The sequence below is a fragment of the Panthera pardus genome, unplaced genomic scaffold (genome assembly GCF_024362965.1).
Source record: "Panthera pardus isolate Hobbes unplaced genomic scaffold, ASM2436296v1 HiC_scaffold_17, whole genome shotgun sequence".
Lineage (NCBI taxonomy): Eukaryota > Metazoa > Chordata > Mammalia > Carnivora > Felidae > Panthera > Panthera pardus.
The window spans coordinates 146108532-146130889 of NW_026526732.1; the positions used below are offsets into that span (position 1 = coordinate 146108532).

The following is a 22358-nucleotide window of genomic DNA, read 5'->3' on the forward strand; positions in this document are numbered from 1 at the left end:
TAGCAAGGAGCGCCGGAGTCTGGGGAGGCAGCTAGCAAATCCCTACGAAAAAGCTTGTTTTGGAAGGTTCTCTCAGGCTCAGTAATCTTGGATGCTAACCTGGGAAAAAGGGGTAACCAGTGCAACTCCTACTCTGGGAGACCAAAAAAAGAATCGTTACCTCTAACAACATATACATGAGCCAGCAAGCAATCTTTGCAGCCCCCAAGGAATCAGAAGCAGAAAGGGACACGATATGGTGTGGCAGAAAGAGCTCTAGTTGAGTCACACAGATTTGGGTTCAAATCTCTGCTCTCCATGACTGATTATCTGTGGAGTAAAGATGGCTACAATCCTTTTGCTACTCCTCTCATCAAGATGTGGAGTCTAGTTCCCCTCCTCGAATCTGGGCTGGCCGGTGACTGCTCTGACCAGCAGACTTTGGCAAGAACATACGGGCTGCCGAGAGAACGTGTAAACCTAGTGTTCAAACAAACAACAACCCCACAGTAAGTACCCTTTCACCAACAAGCTCCCACTTGTAGAGCCCTTTTCAGCCAAGGGTACATCTTCATATACAAAGTACAGGGAGTATTTACGATCTCCCTACAATTGGGAGGGACCACGCCAACAAGTGCCCCATATTCCAAGGATGACTCATCTTCCCCCACCACACCAGTGTCCCCTCTGGTGTCTCTCCTTCCTGTTACAGTGTCATCTTTGTCCTAGCCACCTGGGTTCAAAACGCCAACCTCTCAAGACTCCTCTGTCTCTCTTCAGCATCCAGGAACGGCCAAGGCCTCCCCAGTCACCCCCATGGCTACCAAAAGGCCGTCTTCAAGGCCAGGCCGACCTGAGGGCTCCTCTCCAACTTCCTAGCTGTGGACCATACACAAGCTTCTTATCTCTTGGAGGCTTTAGTCTCCTCAGCTGCAAAGTAAATCTGTGGTCGTTTCAAAGATAAGAAAAATGCAGCCAAAGTACATAGTACAGAGAAAGTGCTCAATATAAAGCAACTGTTACTATGGGCCAGCAACTTTTCACTGAGGTTAATAAAGACATCTCCTAATGTCTCTCTCTCTCTCTCTCTCTCTCTCTCTCTCTCTCTCTCTCTCTCTCTCCATTTTGACACCTCTAGTATAATGCTAGCAGATTAACTGTCTAAAATGACAGCTACCACATTATTCTCCTACTCACAGGCCTTCCGCTGGCTCCCCCTGTCCTCACGTCAATCCCAACTTCTCAGCCAAGCGTGTCAGATTACCTACAATAATGGCTGCATACGGCCATGCTGGCCTGCTCCAGTCAACCCCATCCTCACTACAACTTGCTACTGGAGGTGGTCTTCTAAACTTGCTCGCAATAATACCTGCCTCCTGACCCCCAGAAACTGCAAGATCATAAATGTTACTTGAAGCCGCTAAGCTCTGGGGTAATTTGTTATGAGGTGATAGATAACCAATACTCTTGATTTCCCCGAACACATCTGAGCTGTTGCTCCTTGACTCACACTTGCCTTTCCCACATCTCTGCCTGCTGCACTTCTTTCCAGCCTGCAGGGCCCACCTCATATGCCAGTGCTCACCCTGAGACTTTTTTTATATTTTTGAGAGAAAGAGAGAGACAGTGTGAGCAGGGAGGGGTAGAGAGAGAGGGAGACACAGAATCCGAAGCAGGCTCCAGGCTCCGAGCTGTCTGCACAGAACCCGGCGCAGGGCTCAAACTCAGGAACCGTGAGATCACAACCTGAGCCGAACTTGGATGCTTAACCAACTGAGCCACCCAGGCTGAAACTTTCTTTTTAAAAAAAAATTTTTTTTTTAACGTTTATTTCTGAGACGGAGAGAGACAGAGCATGAACGGGGGAGGGTCAGAGAGAGAGGGAGACACAGAATCTGAAACAGGCTCCAGGCTCTGAGCAGTCAGCACAGAGCCCGACGCGGGGCTCGAACTCACGGACCGCGAGATTGTGACCTGAGCCGAAGTCGTATGCTCAACCGACTGAGCCACCCAGGCGCCCCTGAGACTTTCTTAAAGTACCATCAACTAGCCTCCTCTGGGAGCCTTTCCCTGTTCCCCACCAACACTGTTCCCAAGTATGTCTCCATCCTTGCATCTGTCACACTGTATCATTATCAACCTGTTTATCTGTGTGCAAAAAGACAGATGGCAAGGTTATTCACTGCCGCAGAAGACTGGAAATCACCCGCATACCCATGTAGCAAATGAGGGAGCCGCGAAAAAGAATGAGGAAGCTCCATAGTGTACTGGTATGCCAGGAGGGATAAGATACAATATGTGAAGCAAGGAGGCAGACCAGTGAACACAGCTGTCTGTTCGGCATGGTGCCGGTGCTCGGCACCATCTACTACTGCCTGCGGAGGCGGCAGGAGGAGAAGCACAAGAAGGCGGCCGCGGCCGGCGGCCTCAAGAAGACCATCATCAAGCTCATGTACGGCCCGAGATGGAGGCACCTGGCCGGGCCCCGCTGTCGGGACCCAAGGCCATGACCCTCATCCCATACCTGCCGGCAGCCGCCAGCGAGGCGGAGCAGTACAGCTGGTGGATAGCGACAACACGCCAAAGGCCAGCAAGGGCAACTCCATGGAGGTGTACATGGGACAGCAGGCCGAGCGCAAGGACTGCGAGCTGGGCCAGCCCAGCCCTGACAGCCAGACCTCGGTGGCCTAAATCTCCACCATCGCCAAGGAGGGGGACAAGGTCAACCAGATCATCAACAACTGCATCGACGCTCTCAAGTCTGAGGCCACCTCCTTCCAGGGCGGCAAGTCTTTAACATCTGTCTATATTTGGTTGGTTATTTGCATATTTTTGGACCATGTGTGGTCAGACTGGTATTTGAATAAAATAACATATCAAAAAAATGGTTGAAACAGTAAATTTTATGTTATGTATATTTTACAATTAAAAAGAAAGAGCCGGGGTGCCTGGGTGGCTCAGTCAGTTAAGCGTCTGACTTCAACTCAGGTCACGATCTCACGGTTTGTGAGTTTGAGCCCCACGTTGGGCTCTGTGCCAACAGCTCAGAGCCTGGATCCTGCTTCAGATTCTGTGTCTCCCTCTCTCTCTGCCCCTCCTAGCTTGTGCTCTGCGTGCCTCTCTCTCAAAAATAAACACTTAAAATAAAGAGAGAAAGAAAGAGCCAATATGGGGCACCTGGGTGGCTTAGCCGCTTAAGCATCCAACTCTTGAGTTTGGCTTAGGTCATGATCTCACAGTTGGTGAGTTCAAGCCCTGTATTAGGCTCTGTACTGATAGTGCAGAGCCTGCTTGGGATTCTCTCTCTCCCTCTCTCTCTCTGCCCCTCCCCGCCTCTCAAAAATAAATGAATAAACCTTAAAAAAAATAAAAATAAAGAGCCAATAAACATAATAAATAAATGAGTGAGGGCACTCTGCAGCCACTTGGGTAGTTCCTCAAAATGCCAAAGTTGGCATATGACCCAGCAATTCCATCCCTAGTTATATTCCCAAAAGAACTTAAAGCATATATCCACACAAAAGCCTGTCAATGAATGTTCACAGCAGCCAAAAAATGGAAACAACCCAAATGTCCATCAGCTGCTGAATGGATAAACAAAACATGGTATTTTCCATAAAGTAGAATGTTATTCGGCCATAAAAAGGAATGAAGTACCATTGCATACTACTTAGATAGCAAGTACACAGATTAACCTTGACATTATGCTGAATGAAAGACAGACACAAAAGGCCACACATTGTAAGATTCCATTTATGTGAAATATCCAAAATAGGGAAATCCAGGGAGAAGGATAGGTTAGTGGTTGCCAGGGGCTGAGGGGAGAGTGGTGCCAGGGGCTAAGTACAAATAGGTACAGGGTTTGTTTTGGGGTGATGCAAATGTTCTGGAATTAGAGGTCATCAGAGAGAATACACCAAAACCCCTTGACATACATGCTTTAAAGAAGCGAATTTTATGTTATGTGAAGTATATCTCAATTTTAAAATGCTAGAGAACTATGGGGCGCCTGGGTGGCTCAGTCGGTTGAGCGTCCAACTTTGGCTCAGACCATATCTCGCGGTTCGTGGGTTCAAGACCCACATAGAGAGCTCTGTGCTAACAGCTCAGAGCCTGGAGCCTGCTTCGGATTCTGTGTGTGTGTCTCTCACTCTGCCCCTTCGTGCTCTGTCTCTCAAAAATGAATAAACATCAAAAAAAATTTTTTAATGCTAGAGAAACATATACAATGTAAAATAAAATAAACTGCTCACATTTTGCCTTGGGGCTCAGTGATTCAAAAGCCTGTCCCTGTCCGTGCCCTCTCACCCTGCAAGGCAGCCTGTCCATCCCCTCCACCTCTGTGTCCCCTAACACACTCTGGCTGCTCACCAGCCCTTCATTGCTCCCATGACTTCCTACTTTTGGGCTCTTGGGCAAGGCCTGTCCCTGCTTCTTTAGACCCATCCCTGTCCTGGCAGGTCTCCACCTCCTACAGACCTACCCAAGACAGTCTGGAGGCTGAGACACCAGCCCCAAGAGTCACCCCAGACGAGCTGCCCAATGACCAGGACTGCAGTTACAAGCATGTGTCAGCTGAGGGATTCGGTTTCACGGAAGAACTTAATTATAGCTCAGGAGTGGAGGAAGGGAGAAGAGCAGTGCATGCTTGAGGGGATGTACAGGAAGCTACCCTGCTCTGTGGCCCAGAGGGTTTCTGCCAAGTTGTACCAAGACTGGGATCCACAGGAAAACAAGTATGATCCAGGAAGGCCCATAGGAACACACAACTTACAGAAGTCATCCTGTCCATAATCATGAATTCCTGGCCTCACCATGTAACACCAGCCTGTGTGCAAATCAGAGGGGCCCAGAAAAAAAGCTGAGATGCCAAGACTCACTCACCCTCAGGGCTCAGACAAGCCTTTTCCTCACCTAGTGCCAGAGATCTCATTTTTTTCTGTAAGAAGTAAAGGGGAGGCATAGCTTATTCCTCCCAGAATACCCCATCTTCAATTTTCTTGCTGGATCTGAGCTGTTTTTCTAGAATGGAATCTGAGCCGTTGAGGGTGCTGGGAACATCTTCCTTATGCCTGACTACTATGCTCAGATCCCTGCCTATTGCCCAGTGAGGTGCCACGGAGCAGCTGCTGACACACAGAGGCCAGCAGGGCCGGGCACACCAGACCTGTGAAACCACCTGGCCTGGGCACCGCCAGGTGGAGAAAGCAGACCAGGTGCAAGTTCATGGAAAGAGCAGGGCCTCGGTGGAGGAGCACCTTTCACCAAGACATATTTCCTTATCAGGGCGCCTGGGTGGCTCAGTTGGTTAAGTTCTGACTTTGGCTCAGGTCATGATCTCACAGTTCATGAGTTCAAGCCCTGCGTCGGGCTCTGTGCTGACAGCTTAGGGCCTGGAGCCTGCTTTGGATGCTGTGTCTCCCACTCTCTCTGCCGCTCCCCCACTAGTGCTCTCTCTCTCAAAAATAAACAAACCCTCCCCCCCAAAAATTAAAAAAAGAAAGAAACCACCTGAAAAATTGGAAAGGCAAGTCGCAAAACTGAATGTTAAATACTATCCCATTTTTGAAAGAAAAAAAATAAGTACACAAAGTCATAGTAAAATCTGAACACAGACTAAACTTTACAGCCGTCACTTATGGATGGTGTGACTATGTATGACTTGTATTTCGTTCTCAGTGCTTAGGTGTATTTTCTTTTTTTATTGGAGTATGACCAACATACAGTAGTTTGAGGTGTACAACATAATGATTAGACATTTGTATCCACTGCAAAATGATCTCCACTATAAGTCTCGTTACCATCTGTCACCAAAGTTACAAATATTTTTTTCCTTCTGGTGATGAGAACTTTAAGATTTACTTTCTCACCAACTTTCAAATTTGTAATACAATGTTACTGACTATAATAATGCACGCTGCCCATTCTATCCCCATGACTTAAGTATTTTCTAATTGTCTATTATGAATAAGCATTATTTATATAATTAAGACATTTTAAGATAAATTAAAAACCACACACATGGAAACGCTTGTGCCTGAGTGCCAGCTCCATATCCTAAAAACGACTGTTTTCCAAATTCCATTATACTGGCCACTGGTGGTATCTGATTAATTTCCAAGCCCTCAAGTACAAGTTTCCAAAGATGTCTTTCATTGTTACTAGCTAAACAGCTTGCCAGTGGCAAACCCCTCCCCCCTTCAAAACCTTGGGCCCAAGCACCCTGAATCGCCTGGTCGTGTCTGCACCCATGGGATCCAGGTCCCTACCCCTCCAGAGCTCACAACCAAAAGCCAGAGCTTCAGAAAGGTGCAAAAGGAAAAAAGCAGGGCGGGGGGTGGGGGGTGGCGACTGACATCCTCCAGCTGGAAGACTCCTCACTTCACCTGACTGTCTCATCCAAGGCTCAGGTAAGGGCTAGAGGGGGTGGACTGCAGGAAGCTGCCATGAGAATTACTCTGTGGGCTCCGCAGGGAGTCAACACCCACTCCAGCCAACATTCAGAAGAAAACAGGAAAATAAATAGTCTTGAAGTTCTATTCACCAAGGAACATGTACTGGCATCCACCCCAAGCCCTAGGTGCCTAAGGTCCAGAGATACACTAACAATAAAACAATCAACACTCAATGAGTGATACACCTATGCCTTTACAAGTAGGAGCTCTTTTAATCCTCAAGTCAGCCCTGAGGGGTAGTTATCTTCCCTTTGTTATAGAAGAGGAAGCCACTGAGGCATAAAGTGACTTGCCCAAAGCTACTAGTAGAGCCAGAACTCAGTCCCACGTATTCTGGCTCTCAACCAGTACCCCAAATTCCCTCAAAGTCCTTATCCTCAGAAAGAGCCAGTGAGCTAAAAATATGAAGAGTGCCACATGCTACTTCCTGTTCTGCTTCAGGGGAAAGCTCCTTCCCTTCTGAGGAGCCAAAGAAAGGAGGAGTGCGACTGTCCCTCTGTCCAAGATCCCCTGGGCCTACAGCTGGCCTGAGGAGGGGCCATCAAGGCAGGCAGGGGAGCACAGTCCCCAGAGCCCAGCCAAGGACACCGCTGAGATGCTACTTATGCCTGTCTCTTCTGATTCCCAGAGCCTTCCCTGTACCCCAACCCCTGCGCCTCCAGTCAGGAAGTGGGAGCAGAAATAAAAATAGCTCTCTAAAAATAAGCCAAGGATGGCAAGGTACTAGAAAGGGGAAAAACATAAGGCCCTGCTGGTTGAGCCCAGTGTCCTGCTGGTCTAGGTAGGAACCAAGCAGCTGAGTAGGACAGGTACCCAGAGCCCTAATTCTGCTTCAGCCTCTGCTCACAGTGGATACCCGCACACATTCACAAGTGCCTGCAAAGCCCAGGCTAAGGGGACAGAGCAGGAAAAGCAGTCTGAACTGAGAAGCACAGGGGGAACCAAAGGGCTTAAACCCCAGCTCTGTCATTTGTCAGGTGTGTGACTTGAGTGGGCTCTTTAAGCTCTGTGATCCTGCACGTCCTCATCTGTTAAATGGGAATACCAATACCTGCCTCTTGCAGGCTGGTATGAAGGAGAGTGAGCTCACCCATGGCATGACATCTGGCCCAAAGGAGAATCTGAATAAAGGCAATTTCCTTTTCTTTCTTCTCTCCATATCTGCACACCTGGGCCACCTTCTCTCTTTCTTCTCTCCCTTCGCCAGACTGCAAACAGGCTGATTAATCACTCAGATCAGAGATTGGTTTTTTTCCTCCTTCAAGCCCCTGCCACTACACATGCCTGGCCCACCAGTTGGCTGGTTATTTCTTCTGGTTCTAGGGGGTTGCTCACGGCCTTGAAGCAGATCCAGGGAGGCACTAAGTACAGCCATTCTCAGGGCCTCCTCTTCCCACTGACCTGGCACAAGACTGCGCAGGGGGCTCCAAAGCCTGCCAACATCTGGTTCTGCCCAGTGACCAACAAGACACTCTGCTGGGCTCAAAAGCAGGGAGTGCTCTTGGAAGCCAACACCAGTCTGGCCAGTCAAGCAGGTACTTTCCACACCGGAAGAATTACAGTCAACCAGCCATCCTCTGTGGGGAGGCCTGCTGTGTGGTAATCAAAGACACAGCTTTACACACCTGGGTTCACATCTCAGCTCTGCCACTTACTAGTTGTGCAGCTTTTAGGCAACTTTCCTAACTAGTCTGAGCCTCCACATCCTCATCTATAAAACGGGCATAATGAGTCCTACCTCTCAGGGTTGTGGGGATTCAACAAGGTGATACATGTGATGTGATTAGCACAGTGCATTCAACACCTTAGAGCCATAGCTTGCTTGGCTCCTGGGTAGCTACTGACTTCTGTGGGTATTAGACACGGGTGAGCCCAGCTCTCGAAAGAACTCACAATCAGACATCAGAGCCTAGAATGCAGGCAATAACTCCACCATAATATAGCACGGTAGGTGCTGAGCCAGAGGTACGAGAAGGGAGGCTCCCCAGACCCCCGGGGGAGGAAGTGGAGAGAAGGAGGCAAATGGGAAAGACTGCCAAAACCAAAAACCTCAGCTGTCTTTCACTCAGCTTCAACCACAGGGAAGAGCAATAACTAGCCAAGGGGTCCTTAAGTTTCCTTCTACAGATGTCTGGCTGCTGCCCCGTAAAGTGACTTCCCAGACAGGGCTCCGGCACAGGTTAGTGCCAGTGCTACTCTAGGAAGCAAGCCACTTAGGTTGGCCATCCAGTCACCCTTCCATCTGACAAGTGCTTGGTGAGCCATCTCTGCACAAGACACTTGCCCATCAAGGAGCCAATTTCGGGGGAGATGATCTTTGAACGTGGCTAATGAACACTCATCAGGACCGAGCACGTGACTGTGCGGTGGAGGCTGCTCCCTTGCGACTCAACAAAGTCTCTGATTCATCGAGAACATCAGATGGATGGATCAGTTCTTTCTCACGGTGGAAGCAGAAGGAAGAAAGGAGGGCAAGGTCCAGGCCGCAGACCACAGAGGGAAAGCAGCACATGGGCAGCACTGGCGGCGCTGGAACCACCTCAGGAGAGGTATTCTTGGTTGTCTGCAACGTGCCCAGGGTGGGGGTACAAAAGTGAATCAAAAACAGATGGTCCTGGCTGTGCGTGAGAAGACAAGGCTACCCTAGGCTGGCAGGGGACGGAGACAGGCCTTGGCCTGGGTGCAGATAAGCCTACTAGGTCAGGAAATGGGCTAGAAAATGGACAAAATATTTTTCTACAAGGTGACACACTGTAAGGACATGAAAGGCAAATTGTAAGTAGATGTTGTCAATACACTGGGGCGTTAAGATGCCAAAAAAAAGAGATGTCATAGAAATCATACACTGCAAAAATAAAAACAAGACTGGGATAATACAATTTTGATTGGATGCATTCTACAGTTTGGGAATTTATTCACCTAGTGATTTTCACTTGGGAGATAGAAAATGATCATTGCTCAGTTTGCTTATTACCAAGGATTTTTAATTTCTCAGCAACAATCAATTTGATGCCATTATTTAAAGCAGGTTCTGGGAAGCGTCACCTCAGACTATAAAATCAGGGACACAGGCATGGAGAATTTAATCTGTGGGGACAATATGTAACTGACCCCTAGATGGCAATGAAGCTTACCATGAACTACTGACAGATTGTCATTCTGAAAAGTTGCCAAAGCACCAGAACTGGCATGGGGTCACTATCCAGGAACAGTATGACTTTTCAAGCTGGGCTTACTTGACCTGTATGGATCTGATTCTTAGAAACCCAAACCACATCATGAGGACCTAGAGGAGGCAGAGTTCCCTCGGATTGGAAAGGCCACTCCCAGGAGAGCTAGGGGCTCTGAGACATGGTGGGGGCAGGCCTGTGGCTGCTGAGAAGCTAAGTGGTGACCATAAATGTGCAGTGGCACCAGCTTGCACACTTTGCTCCTTCTTCCAGCAGCCCCCAGCCACCTGGCTGAGTAGTGGGGGAGAAGGCAGGCTATGTGCTGCTCCTGGGAGGAAAGCAGGGAGAAGAGTGGGCTGGTTAGACAGAATGTCAGGAAGGCAGCTGTGGGACCCACACTAAGTAGCCCAGGAGGAGTGGAGTGGAAAGAAGTAGCAGGCCTGGGGGCTTGGAGGTCCTCATGGGCTGAGGAGGAGGGTGGCCGAAGTGAGGACCCCCAGAAAGCACCCCAGGACTGCCTGGGGAGAGCAGAGCAGCCAACCTGCATCCCTAGGAACACAGCTCCATACCACTACTGACAGTGAAAGTGCTTTTATTATTCAGAAAGAGGAGAATGCTTTTCCCCCCTCTTCCAACATTTTAAGTTGACTACGTTTACCTGCTGATGTGCCGTAGGTACGATGTGATAGATATTCTATGTAAAGGAACTGAGGAACACAGGCATAAAGACCGAGGGGTCGTGTGAGGAGAAAAGGAAGGAAGAGGCTAAGGGCCAGGTGAAGTAAGAGATTTTACAGACTTCTGGGTCAACGGTGATCTGGCCCCAGTCACCTCTCTGACCTCACCTTCTATTCTTTTCTCCCCTCATTCCACTCCAGCCACAGTGGCCTCCGGACTATTCCTCAAACACCCAGTCATGTTCCCGCCTCTGGGCCTTTGCACTTGTTTTCCCTCACTCAGAAGATTCTTCCCATACATGGCTCACTCTCCTCTTCGAGCCTTAAGATTATCTTCTCAGTGAGGCCTTCCCTCAAGCCCTCTATTTAAAAGTGCCACTACTTCTTTCCTCCTTTATTTTTTGATACAGCATTTACCACCATCTGACCTGTTCGCGACATAATTCTGGCTCTCTCCTCATTCTCCACCACAACCACCATGAGAGCAGGAGTCTTCTTCATCTGCTTGTTCACTCCTTCACCCCAATGCCTAGCACATAGGAGGTACTCAATATATGCCTATTAATGAGTGGTAGATGGAAGCGGAGTGAGATGTACACTAATCCTGGATCCTCAACAGTCTGAAAGAAACTATTACTGATCTGATTGAAGGTATGGGGTGACTTACAAAAACAAGGATCAGACACTACCTGAGGCTTTCTCTTTTACTCCTAAGAACTCTTTTAAAGGTTCCCCCAAAGAGCATATTGTTTCAAATATTAGTCTGGGAAAAGGTAGGACATAGAATCTTGAACTGCTGTAAAAGGGATGCTCTAAGACTGCCTTAAAATAGGAACGAGGACCAGCCAAGTCACCACCTGTGCCTGGAGGTAAATGAGACCTATAGGTAGCTTCCTACTGCCATGGTTACAAATTACAAACTTAGTGGCTTAAAACATAATTATTCTCCTACAGTTCTGGAGGTGAAAGTCCAAAATCGGTTTCACTCCAAAATCTAGCTATTGGCAAGGCCACGTTGCTCCAGAGGTTCTAGGGGAACATGTGTTTCCTTGCCTTCTCCAGCTTCTAGAGCTGCATTCCTTGTGTTCCTTGGCCTCGTCCTCCATCTTGAGATCCAGTGACAGTCACACCGCCTTCCTCTGTATCAAATTTCCCATTGCCTCCCTCTTAACAGGACACCTGTGACTGCACTTAGGGCCCACTCGGATAATCCAGGATAATCTCCCCATTTTGAGATCCTTAATTGCATCTTCAAAGTCCATTTTGCCATATAAGGTAGCATCTACAAGTCCCAGGGGTCACAGGCTGGATATTGGATATCTTTGGGGACCATTACCCAGTCTACCACCACAGAAGACAGACTCCAAAAGTGTGGAAGGAACATAGTTCAGACCTCTGGTCCACATGAAAGAGGGTCAGAACAAGAATCCTATACGTCCTGGACTAGGGTCTTTCTTTTGCTACCATTGCTTGCTATTATCTAAGGGGTGGGGAACTAATTTCATGGAACTGAGCATTTTGGCCGCTGGAAGGCCTCCTTAAGGGAGAACAGTAGTCTCCAACCTGAAGCCTCCAATGGACCACACAGGAGTTCATCCCAAGATGCAAGTGCTGTGGGGTCAAAGGGAACCCACCAGGATCTCTGGACTGCCCCAAAGGCTTTTGCAGTAGGGGAAGCTGGAAAGAAATGGTCTGGACCAGACAAGCAAGCTCAAGATCAGGGATGGCAGGTGAGCCTTCTCTCATGAGAACTGCCTTGCGTAGAGGGTTCCAAGAACTCATGTGGCTTTGGAGAGGAATGCTGCTGTGATCAGAGCACCAGATCAGCTAGTAATGTCTGACACCAGGAACGGACAGGTTAATGACAGTTTACACGCTACACATTACCAACTCTATCCTGCATGGCACCTCTGGGAGCTATAGGAAGGTGGCTTTGGCCCAGACACCAAAAGACCTGGAAAAGCAAAACACAAGAAACACAACCACTCCAGGAGATTGCTTTACACCTTGGACACTGTCCCTGTTATGGAGACATCATACGGCTTCTTACTTAGTTGGAACATGCTACTCATTGTCAATTATTTCACTACTCCCCAAAGTCCTCAAGGGCCCAGTGACGTGACTGAGGAGGATACATTTCCAATGTTAAGAACTACACGCTTACTGTATTGGTTTTACTGATGTGCTGTTCACCGGTGGATCCAGCTGGCCAGAAATATTTAGTGGGCGAAGTGACACAGCAGTGGCTCTCAACCAAGAGTGATTCTGCCCCCTTGATATGTGGCAATGTCTGGAGACATTCTTGGTTTTCACAACTGGTAGAGGGAGGAGCTATCAACATCTAGTGGGGTAGAAGCCAGGGATGATGCTAAACATCCTACAATACACAGACAGCCCACTTGATAAAGAATTACCCAGCCCAGGGCTGCCTGGGTGGCTCAGTTGGTTAAGCGTCTGACTCTTGGTTTCAGCTCAGGTCATGATCTCACGTTACATGAGATTGAGCCCTGCATCTGGCTCTGTGCTGACAGGGCAAAGCCTGCTTGGGATTCTCTCTCTCTGCCTCTCCCCTGCTTGCGCGCGTGCACGCGCGCGCGCACACACACACACACACACACACACACACACACACACTTTCAATCAATCAATAAAAGACTTACCCAGCCCAAAATGTCTGTGGCTGAGAAACCTGGTGCTAAAGGAAATGGAACCAGAGGCAAAGAAAGTAAAGTGAGAGTTATGAACAAGGCAATATTTGAAGCAATTAAGGGAAACTGAGGAAGGGACACCACATTTGCTTGTTTGGAAAAGAGGACGATAGGTAAAGCTCTGGGTTCTGGCAAATTGAAGGACGGCCTATTTTTGAGGAGAGTGGGCCCACAGACTGTTGTATATGGAGGGTGGCCTGCTTGGCTAATGTCACCTATTGGGAGAGCAAAGTTGGCCTGCACTTCCATTGGCATAGTAGCCAAAAACACGTGCTTCTGAGCTCACAACTCTTGGATGAGGGAAGTGCCAAAAGCAGTGATAAGACAAGGATCACGGTGTTACAGCAGATTACAAGTGAAGGCAGGGAAAATCTGTTTTTAGATACCTGTTCGTCTAACAGTGCAGAAATGAACTTCAGCAGCAAGTGGTTTTCCCCTAACACTGGGGACCCTCTCCCTTCAGCATTCGCCTCATGAGAGAACTCTTTCAAAGGTGTGTCACTATTAGCTGTGGAGAATTTGGTAATGGTCTTGGGAGGGCTGCTGAGATGATGGCAAGGCCGGGCTGGGAGGCAGGCTCTGAAGACTGGACTCAGGGTGAGGGGTGGGGAAGGGGAGGTGTCGCAACGCACTGCCCGGGACACCAACTGTTTAACAGCACCTGCAGGCTCCCCGTGCTGAGGCTGGGCCCCCGGAGCCACAGCCTGCAACTCAGGGAAGGCACTGTTTCAGACAGGCATTTCTTCCTGAGCTCTCCACCTCAGAACGTAGCTCGGTACAAAGGGGGTTTGGGACCTCAGCACAGCCCGAGGTTCACGTCAGCCATTCAGTCATCCCGTATACCCCGTATACCAGAGCTGAATCACCCCCAGGTCCGTCCAACACCAAATCCACTCCAGCTCTTCCCACGGTCTCTTCTCAAATGAAAAAGCTACAGAGGCTGGGCAAGACATGAGGTGTCTAAACCCTGAGGCCAGGGCCCCCCAGGAAGCACAGAAGGAGTGGGCTCTTTGCCAGCTCGGTGAGTCGCCCCTCAGCCTGGAGCAGTTCCTCCATTCCCAACCTCCTTCACACTCTTTTTGCTGTTTCCCCCTTTGGCCTCCTTCTCTCCCCCTCTCCCTACCAGCCTCTAATGTGTCCCCCTCTTTCTGCCTCTCACTCTTCTCCTCGCTCCCTAATGGTCCATGAGAGCGAAACGAAGATGTAACTGAAACACTGTTAGTGGTGCTACAACGAAGCTTTATTTTTTTCTTTTACTAACTGGTTTTTCTTTTTTTCTTTTATTAACTTTTTTTCTTTTATTAACTTTTTAATGCGCCTTGACAATAAAACCTGACTTTAGTTGCCTTCTACCTTTGGTGAACCTTTTGATCTGTCCTGTGTACCAGCGTCCCTGAATAAAGGGGGATGGGGTTCCTCCAGCCATGCCCTGGGTCCTCAATCTGTGTGGCTGAAAGATCGAAATCAAAACCAGAGGAACTCAGATTTAGTATGAGGAAGAATTTCCTCACATTCAGACCACTGGAGTAGTCTCCTACCTAACCTCTCTATCTCCATTCTTTCTCCATTCAATCAATCTTTAATGCAATATTAACACAATCACCCCTTGCTCCAAAACCAGCAATGGCTATCCACTGCCCAAAAAACACACAGTGCAAATTCCTTCACCTGGCATTCGATGGCCTCTACCAACCTACTAGGAATTTCCTAACTAACAGTGGTTCCCAGGAATGGAAATGGCGAGAAGATGCACTTTTGTCCTGGAAGTATCACTCATATATACCGGCCAGGCTACCTCACATAAGGGATGCTAAAAAAGAAGCAGTAGCTGGTCTCTGAGGAGCCCTCTCTCCCTCCCAATGAACCATGCCTCTTGGTATTCATACCCTTGTGCAGTCCTCTGAATCTGAACTGGTCCTGAGACCAGGAAAAGACAAAGGAATTGACACTGTGTTACTTCCAAGGCTAGGTCACAAGAAACCTTGCCCTTTAGCCCTGGATCTCTCAGTATACTCCCTCTTGGGATGTTTCTGTTCAGAATCCAGCCATCGTGCTGTGAGAAGACCAAGTCACATGCGGAGGCCACATGTAAGCACTCTAGCCAACAGACAGCATCAAGCGCGAGCCATGTGAGTGAGCCAGGGTGGATGTCCAGCCCAGTTGAGCCTTCAAATGACTCCTGTCCCAGCCTCCATTTGACTAAAGCAATATATCCCAACTAAGAACTGCCCAGATGAGCCAGTCAACTCAAACAACAATGAAAGATAATAAATTATCAATTCCACTTAAGAATATCCTAAATGAGGGGTGCCTGGGTGGCTCAGTCGGTTGAGCACCTGACTCTTGATTTTGGCTCAGGTCATAATCCGAGGGTTGTGGGATCAAGCCTCACATCAGGCTCCATGCTGACTGTGGAGCCTGCTTGGGGTTCTCCCTCTTTCCCTCTCTCTCTAAAATAAAAAAAATTTAAAAAAAAGAATGTCCTAAATGAGACAATAAAAACTAACTTCATTAAATCTTGACCTTTAAGTACATGTCTTTTAAATATTCTTTGTAATAAAACAAGAGTTACGTGGTTATCGAGAAAAAACAGTCGTGAGATTGAGTTGCAAGCTAAACCAGTCATTTTTTTCATGATACAACATTTTTTACTTGAAAGAAAAGAGTAACAAATTATAAGGTTTTTTTAGTGTTTATTTATTTTTGAGAGGGAGAGAGACAGAGCATGAGTGGGGGAGGGGCAGAGAGAGGGAGACACAGAACCCGAAGCAGGCTCGAGGCTCTGAGATGTCAGCACAGAGCCCAACGTGGGGCTTGAACTCACGAACTGTGAGATCATGGCCTGAGCCCAAGTCGGACACTTAACCGACTGAGCCACCCAGGCACCCCAAGAGTAACAAATTATAAGTTAGATTTGAGTATTTGACAGACTTTGTTTTAAGTTTATTTATTTATTTTGAGAAAGAGGGGGTGGGGAGGGGCAGAAAGGAGAGACAGAATTCCAAGCAGGCTCTATACTGTCAGCACAGAGCCCGACACGGGGCTTAAACCCACAAACCATGAGATCATGACCTGAGCTGAGATCAAGAGTTGAACGCTTAACTGACTGAACCATCCAGGCGCCCCTCAAAATCTTTTTGTGCACATGTCTTCTCTCCCCAACTAGATTCCACACACTTGGGGGACGGGAGCAGCCAAGGACCGTTTCTGAAACATCGGTCACAGCACCCGACCCACAAAAGTGCCTCAGACGAGAAAGACAAAGATAACAACCAAACCACAGTTTTTTGAGATTAGCACTGAAAACTCTGACAGCCTCACCTTTTGCCAATGGAAACTAAGAAAGAAAACTTCTAGCTGGGACTGGGAGCTCAGAGCCTAGGGATAAACTGGACAAGTGACCCCTGGACATGTACAATTGCTGCCACTGTGACTAGCTGCTGCTGACACAAACGACAGAGCAATGGACCCAGGGGGAAGTTCTACCTTATCCCCTCGCGGGGAACCTCAGAAGTCTCCCAAGCCCCCCTTCTTCCTCATGCACATTTCCTTGAGACGAAAGGACTTGGTACGGGTTGGACAACAGGAGGGGCCCCCGCCTGAGGCCTTCCTGCAAGATCCACAAACAACCTGACCCCCACAGACTGACAGACACATGGGCTCGGCACCCTGTTTGGCAACAGGAAAACCCACAGGGTGTTAAAGGCAGAGAAAGGGAAGTAAGGCTCATAAACAGCTCCTGGAACCACTGAACTTCAGAGATGACAACAAACCAGATGGGAGCCCATGTTTCCCTGGCCCCCGGCAGGGACCTCGCCATAGCCCGGCCTCCCAAATAGCTGGGACAATGACATCAAATTCCCTGTAGCTCCCCTTCTGAGAGTTTATAAAATCTGCCAGGCATCCTGAGGACAAACAGGGCAACAGTAACAAGAAGCCCAGAGCATTGTGCAGATCTGCTACGCTAGCAGAGATGGAAGAAAACGGCTCCATTTCTTACGCCCAGCTCACATATGCCAGCAAACCACAGACCCATAAGATGGGGACTGAATCCGGTTTTTTTTACTATCATCATTCCCCAAGTATCTACTACTGTGCCTGGCACATAGCAGACACTCAAAAATGTCTGTTGCACAAATGAAAGAAAATGACAGACACCATCTTTGTCTGGCACCCACACAGACAGAGAAGAAAAGTTTGTACACTGATTCATTCGACAAATATTTATTTAGCATCTCCTCGGTGCAAGGCAGTCCTAGACACAACAGGAAACAAAGTTAAGTCCCTGCCCTCGTGGAGTCTATGTTTTAGTGGGTGTAAAGGTGAAAAATCTCAGTGCTCTCCCCAAAACTACATAAGCCATAGACCTTTAATAATGTTTAAATAAATGCCCACTATGTGTAAACAATGAGTACCAAATGTTATGATAGACACCTGGGATCTAGGAACTCAGCCCTAGTGAAATCACTTCATCTTTTGGGCCAGGATCCTAAATCTGGGATGTGTCAGTTGGTTGTCAGAGGTCCTTGTGTAAGGAAAATGGGATTACCGCTTTGGTGCATCTGTCCTCATCTGTCGGTGAACAGAAGCCACTGCGTGAGTACCACGTGCATGCCCAAAACACCACGCAACACTGCAGGATAGAAAGAAACCCAACATCTTCAGCTGAGAAGCACCAGGGGTCAGAAAAGCAGCTTTAATATTATAATTAAACACTAGGGCTCAAAAGGTGCTCCCAAGCAAGCTGGCTCTTTCTCTGTCCTTCCCACACACACACATACACACACACACACACACACACACACACACACACACCCTGAGATGTTGTTATTCTGAGCCTGAGTCAGCAAATATTTCCCAGTCCTGGAAGTAGTGTGCTGATTTCCAAGTAAGCAGACACCGGCTTTGCTGATTTTACCAGGGTGGGGCACAAGGAGCTGGCAACGTGAAGAAGGATCTGGAGTCCAACATCCCCCACAGGTGGCAGCTCATAAATGGAGATGCCCTGAGTCATGCTTGAGTCCTTGACCCAAGCCCCATGGAACCAGGACTAGAGTCACACCCCAATCACCAGCCTCGGAGTTATGAAGGCCAGGAACCACCTGCCAAGGAAGAAGACCCACATGTCTGAAACCTGATGCAAGAGGCCATCTCCTCCCTGCCAGGCTCAAGCAAGTGCCCAGCTCTCCTGTGAAACCAGCTGCTGTCAGTGGCTCCTCCCCCTGGATCCCAAGGCACAGAAAAATGCTCGGGGATTTGAAACCATTGACAAGCAGCCACTGTGCAATCTGGGACAACATGGCATAGACCAGGGAATCATCACACACAGAACTTCTGACCCGACACAAGCCAGAGCCTGGCAGGACAGACCAAGTCTGTGGAAACGCTGGGTAGGGAGGAAGAAGAGAGTGATCCCAGCGTGGACAGTGCAAGGCAATGGGGCAGCTCCTGGCATTTCCAGGCCCTACTCAGGCACTGGACAAGGGCCCTGCAACTGAGCTTCCCAGCCAGCAGGGAACACACTGGGAGGTGAGCCTCAGTGACAGGCTATACAGCTGAAGTCTTTAAAGCCACAATCCAACTCCTGAAACAGAGGAGCTACACGGTCCCAGAACATGCCAGGATCTGCATGCCCTCAGGACAGCTTGCACAACAGCCAGAACAGCTGTACTCTACCCAAAGCAGAAGCCTACTTGCTTCCGAGGCCAGTGTACAACATGGCTATCCTCTATCCGGCCCTTAGGGAAGAGATCTGAGGGACCACAGGCCTGGTAAGGGCCATTCTTCTTCAATGGGTAGAGGCACACACCAAAGGAAGAAAACACTGGTGGAGAGGCAAGGAGAAAGGCAGCCAAACAAAAGAACAGTCCGTTAAACTAAGGAGCTGACAGGTTACATCTTCTGTAGAATAATGTCAGGGGTCTGTCTGCCTACACCTTTTGAAAAACAGAGACGGCTGGCCCAAACTCTGCAAAAAATCACTGAATGGGAACTTGGTAATTGATAATCCTGACCATCCACAAAGGCCACAGAGTGGACAAACTGAAGGAATGTATCCAGCCAGAGCTGCTGGTGCCCAAGCTGTTGCATAAGGACTGGGCTTGCCCTCTTCTCAAGCCCTTCTCACCTGCTGCCTGGGTACAGAGCCCCCACTAACGGATAAGCAAAGAGAGGAGTAGCAAACCTCTCAAAGAGCCAGGTCAAGTCCTTGGGAGCCAGAGACTGGACTAAATTACTGCCAAACACACAAGCTCACCTCCATCAGAATGACCCATTCAAACCCCGGAGGGGTGCTTTCACAGGAAGAAGGCCACCCCTTTTGGTCCATTCTGCCCAAATCCGACACAAGTACTGCTTAGGAAGGGGCTCAGGGGCCAGTGGAGAGGAAACTGGCTCAGCCGTCCACAATCGTACTCCTTTCACAGAAAAGGGTCAGTGCACAAGAGAATTCCAAAACTTTAAAGTCTGGTCCAAGCTGGTTCACTTGGCTGTCCACCACAGCTCTTGAAGGTTGCCAATTCTGGGTCCAATTCTGGCTCAAAGACAGAGAGCACGATCCTCAAAAGAGGAGACCTAGAAACCCAGAGCCAGGTGAAACAACAGGCCTTCATTTCTAAATGTGAGAGTGGGTCATGCTTTCAGAATCCTCCAAGATCAGATTGGGCAGAAACAGAGGATATGTTATTTCCTGAAGATCTCTCCAGGGGACCAATGCCAAATAAAGGAGCGCAAATTGAAAGCATCTGAAAAGAACTTTCTGCCTGACGAAGACACATCAAGAAGGTGGTGGGGTCTCTAGCCCCAGAGAGGATATGTCTGTGACTGGACACAACTCAAATTCCGGACACCATCTAACCAATACAGCCCCACAACCTCCCCAGGCAGATATCCACCTGGCAGGGCAAAAGGAACAGAACTTAAGGTCCGCCTCCCTCTTGGATCCGCAGGAAATTAAGCTCTCAAGGAAAATGGAGGAAGAATCTTCAAGAGAACCTGCTCAGTGACTGACATCAGAGGCCCTCACATTCAGTGAGGTCAGGGATGTACGAGTGAAAATCAGAGGCTGGTTCAGGTGACCAATAACAAACGGGACAGCCGCCTGCCAGCCCCCAGGGCTATCGGGCTGGCAATCTATTTCAAAACTCATGCAGGAAAAAAATGTCTTGGACACAGTACAGAGGAAAAAGGTTAAGGCATTCTCTGGGGCACAACTTCTGGAGACTTCTCTTAGCACTTTGGGATGGGGCACGGGGAGAAGGGTGGGCAGAGAGGACAGAGATAATCTGGAGTATCATGATGTAACCGTGCTTGGGTACATCCAGAGTGGAAAGACACGGAGCCCTGTTTCCTGGAAGGGGAAAAGAGTTGGATGAGGCCTCCAGCTACCCCTGGCACACACCCAACTCAGCGGCTGGTCTCTCCCCAAGGGTTCCTGGAAGTCAACAGACCCATAAAGGGGAAGTATTAAAACTGAGATTAGAAGAATGGTGTACACATTGGACATCATCCCCGATGCAACACCCAAGTCAATTCTCCCAAACAGACCTGCCTGCTATTTACCTCAGACATTCAGCCCCTTACTTCAATCAGGGGCTGAATGCCCCCCACCCCACCCCAGGGGGGTATCTCAACAGCAAGTCAAGGGAAAAGCGGAATAGAGCGTGGAGCTAGCTAATGCTTCTTCCCGAAGTAGAGGCAAGGAACTGGGAGGTAGGTGACAGGAATGCAGGGGACGGGGCTAATAAGGAAATTAGAGAGAGAGGTGAAAACAGGGCATCTGAGGGTAGCCAGGGTAAAAGGGGCTTAGATAGACAGGGATTGCTGACACGGGGCTGAAAAAGCCTAATAACACCGCGAAGATGAGGGGGAGCGGTAATCCTGAGGTGGGGGGGCAGGAAATGGGGGAAGAAGGGAGACCAGGATGGGAAAAGAGAGCAAAGACCGAGAGGGCAGACAGGGGGACGAAGGCAGGAGATAAAGATAACGAGAGGGACAGAGAAGATCCCCAAGGAGATCCTCGGTAAAGAGGGCAATGATTTGGAGACACCACAGAAGGGATGAAGGAAGAGGTCAGAGGCAATGGTAGGGAAGGGAAGAGGACCCCGAACCTTAGACCCAGCTCTCAGAACACAGAAATGGGACAAGACGGAGCCACTAGGCCCAAGAGGGGGCACAGAGTCTGGTGGGGGAGGCTCGCGGTTCGGGCTCAGTGATGGGGGACCAAAAGGCTGGGGGCGCGCGGGCGCCAGGAGAGCAACAAACCACGGCGCACCGGCCGGGGCCGGGCCATCGGGAAGCCGCAGCGACTCAACCCGCGGACCCCTGCCGCTCCCCCCACCCCACTCCCCACCGGGCCTCGGGTCCCAACCCGGCTGGCCGCCTCAGCCCGGGCCCGCCGCCTCCTTCCGCTGCTTGCTACCGCTTCCCCCGACCCGGACTGACCTGTTTTGGCCGCCTCCCGCGCCGCCTCTGCCGTCCCGCAGGCTCCGCAGAATCCTCCGAAGCCTGCCAAAACTTTTCCCATTAATCCCCAGCTCCGAGGCGGCCGCGGCGTCACACGCTGCGCGGCCCGACCCCGCCCCCACCATCCTGAGGTCACCGCGCAGATCGGCCCCCTTCTCCCCACGCCCCCTTCCGCCCCGGCCGGGGCCAATCACCGCGCGTCCTGGACGCTCCCCTGATTCTGCACTCCGCCCACCGCATGTTACCCAGGACCCGCCTGGAGCGCCCTCTGGTGTGGGATGCGGGCGTAGCAGCTGAGGGAGGAGCAGGAGGGGATGTTCCAGGGCCGTAAGACAAGTCTGACAAGTATCACAAAAGGGAATTTAAAGCTGGAAGGGAATTTAAAGGTCGTCTAATACAGCCTCCACGTCTTTCCACTGAAGAAACGGTCTCAGGGAGTGTGAGTGACTTGCGGTCAGAAGCCATGCCGGGGCTAGAACCTGGGTCTCCAGACTCCACTGGAGGAGTCCGTGTTGCCTGTAATTTTAAAGAAAAGACTTTCCTCCCTGGAGAGGCTTCTGCAACTAGAAATTTATGCTTATGGACTTTCTACCTATCTTCCTTTGTACTTAAGTAATATGCTTGCCCACCTAAATGGGGAGCATCCTCCTTACTGTTGTAGCAAATTCTGTTCTTGCTTCTTAACCCAGTTCTTGAGGACTGGGAAGGGACCTGTTATCCCAACCTGTCCCTTCAGATATACCATGACAAGATACCTAGCAGCTAGTAGGCAGTATGGCGGAAGAACTTGGGTTTGTTATCTGGCTAGGAACAAAACTTGACTCACAGGTATATGAGCAATGGGTAACTCCCTTCTCTCCAAATGTCTTTTAAAGTTAGGATTACCTCTTCCCCTTAAGTACATTT

General features: G+C 49.4%; 1 protein-coding gene across 3 annotated transcripts in view; it reads right to left on the reverse strand.

Annotated features, from left to right (window-relative positions):
• PPARD (peroxisome proliferator activated receptor delta) overlaps window positions 1-21571 on the reverse strand; it is an 82416-nt gene extending 60845 nt beyond the window's left edge. Inside the window, exons 1-2 of one of the 3 annotated variants that reach the window (XM_053905106.1) lie at window positions 21432-21571; window positions 17539-17622 (exon numbers count right to left, since the gene is read on the reverse strand). The gene's annotated coding sequence lies outside the window, so the exon portion shown is untranslated. The remainder of the gene's footprint in view (window positions 1-17538; window positions 17623-21431) is intronic. The other 2 variants (XM_053905105.1, XM_019456863.2) reach the window with 2 other exon arrangements.
• Window positions 21572-22358: the final 787 nt, after the last annotated feature.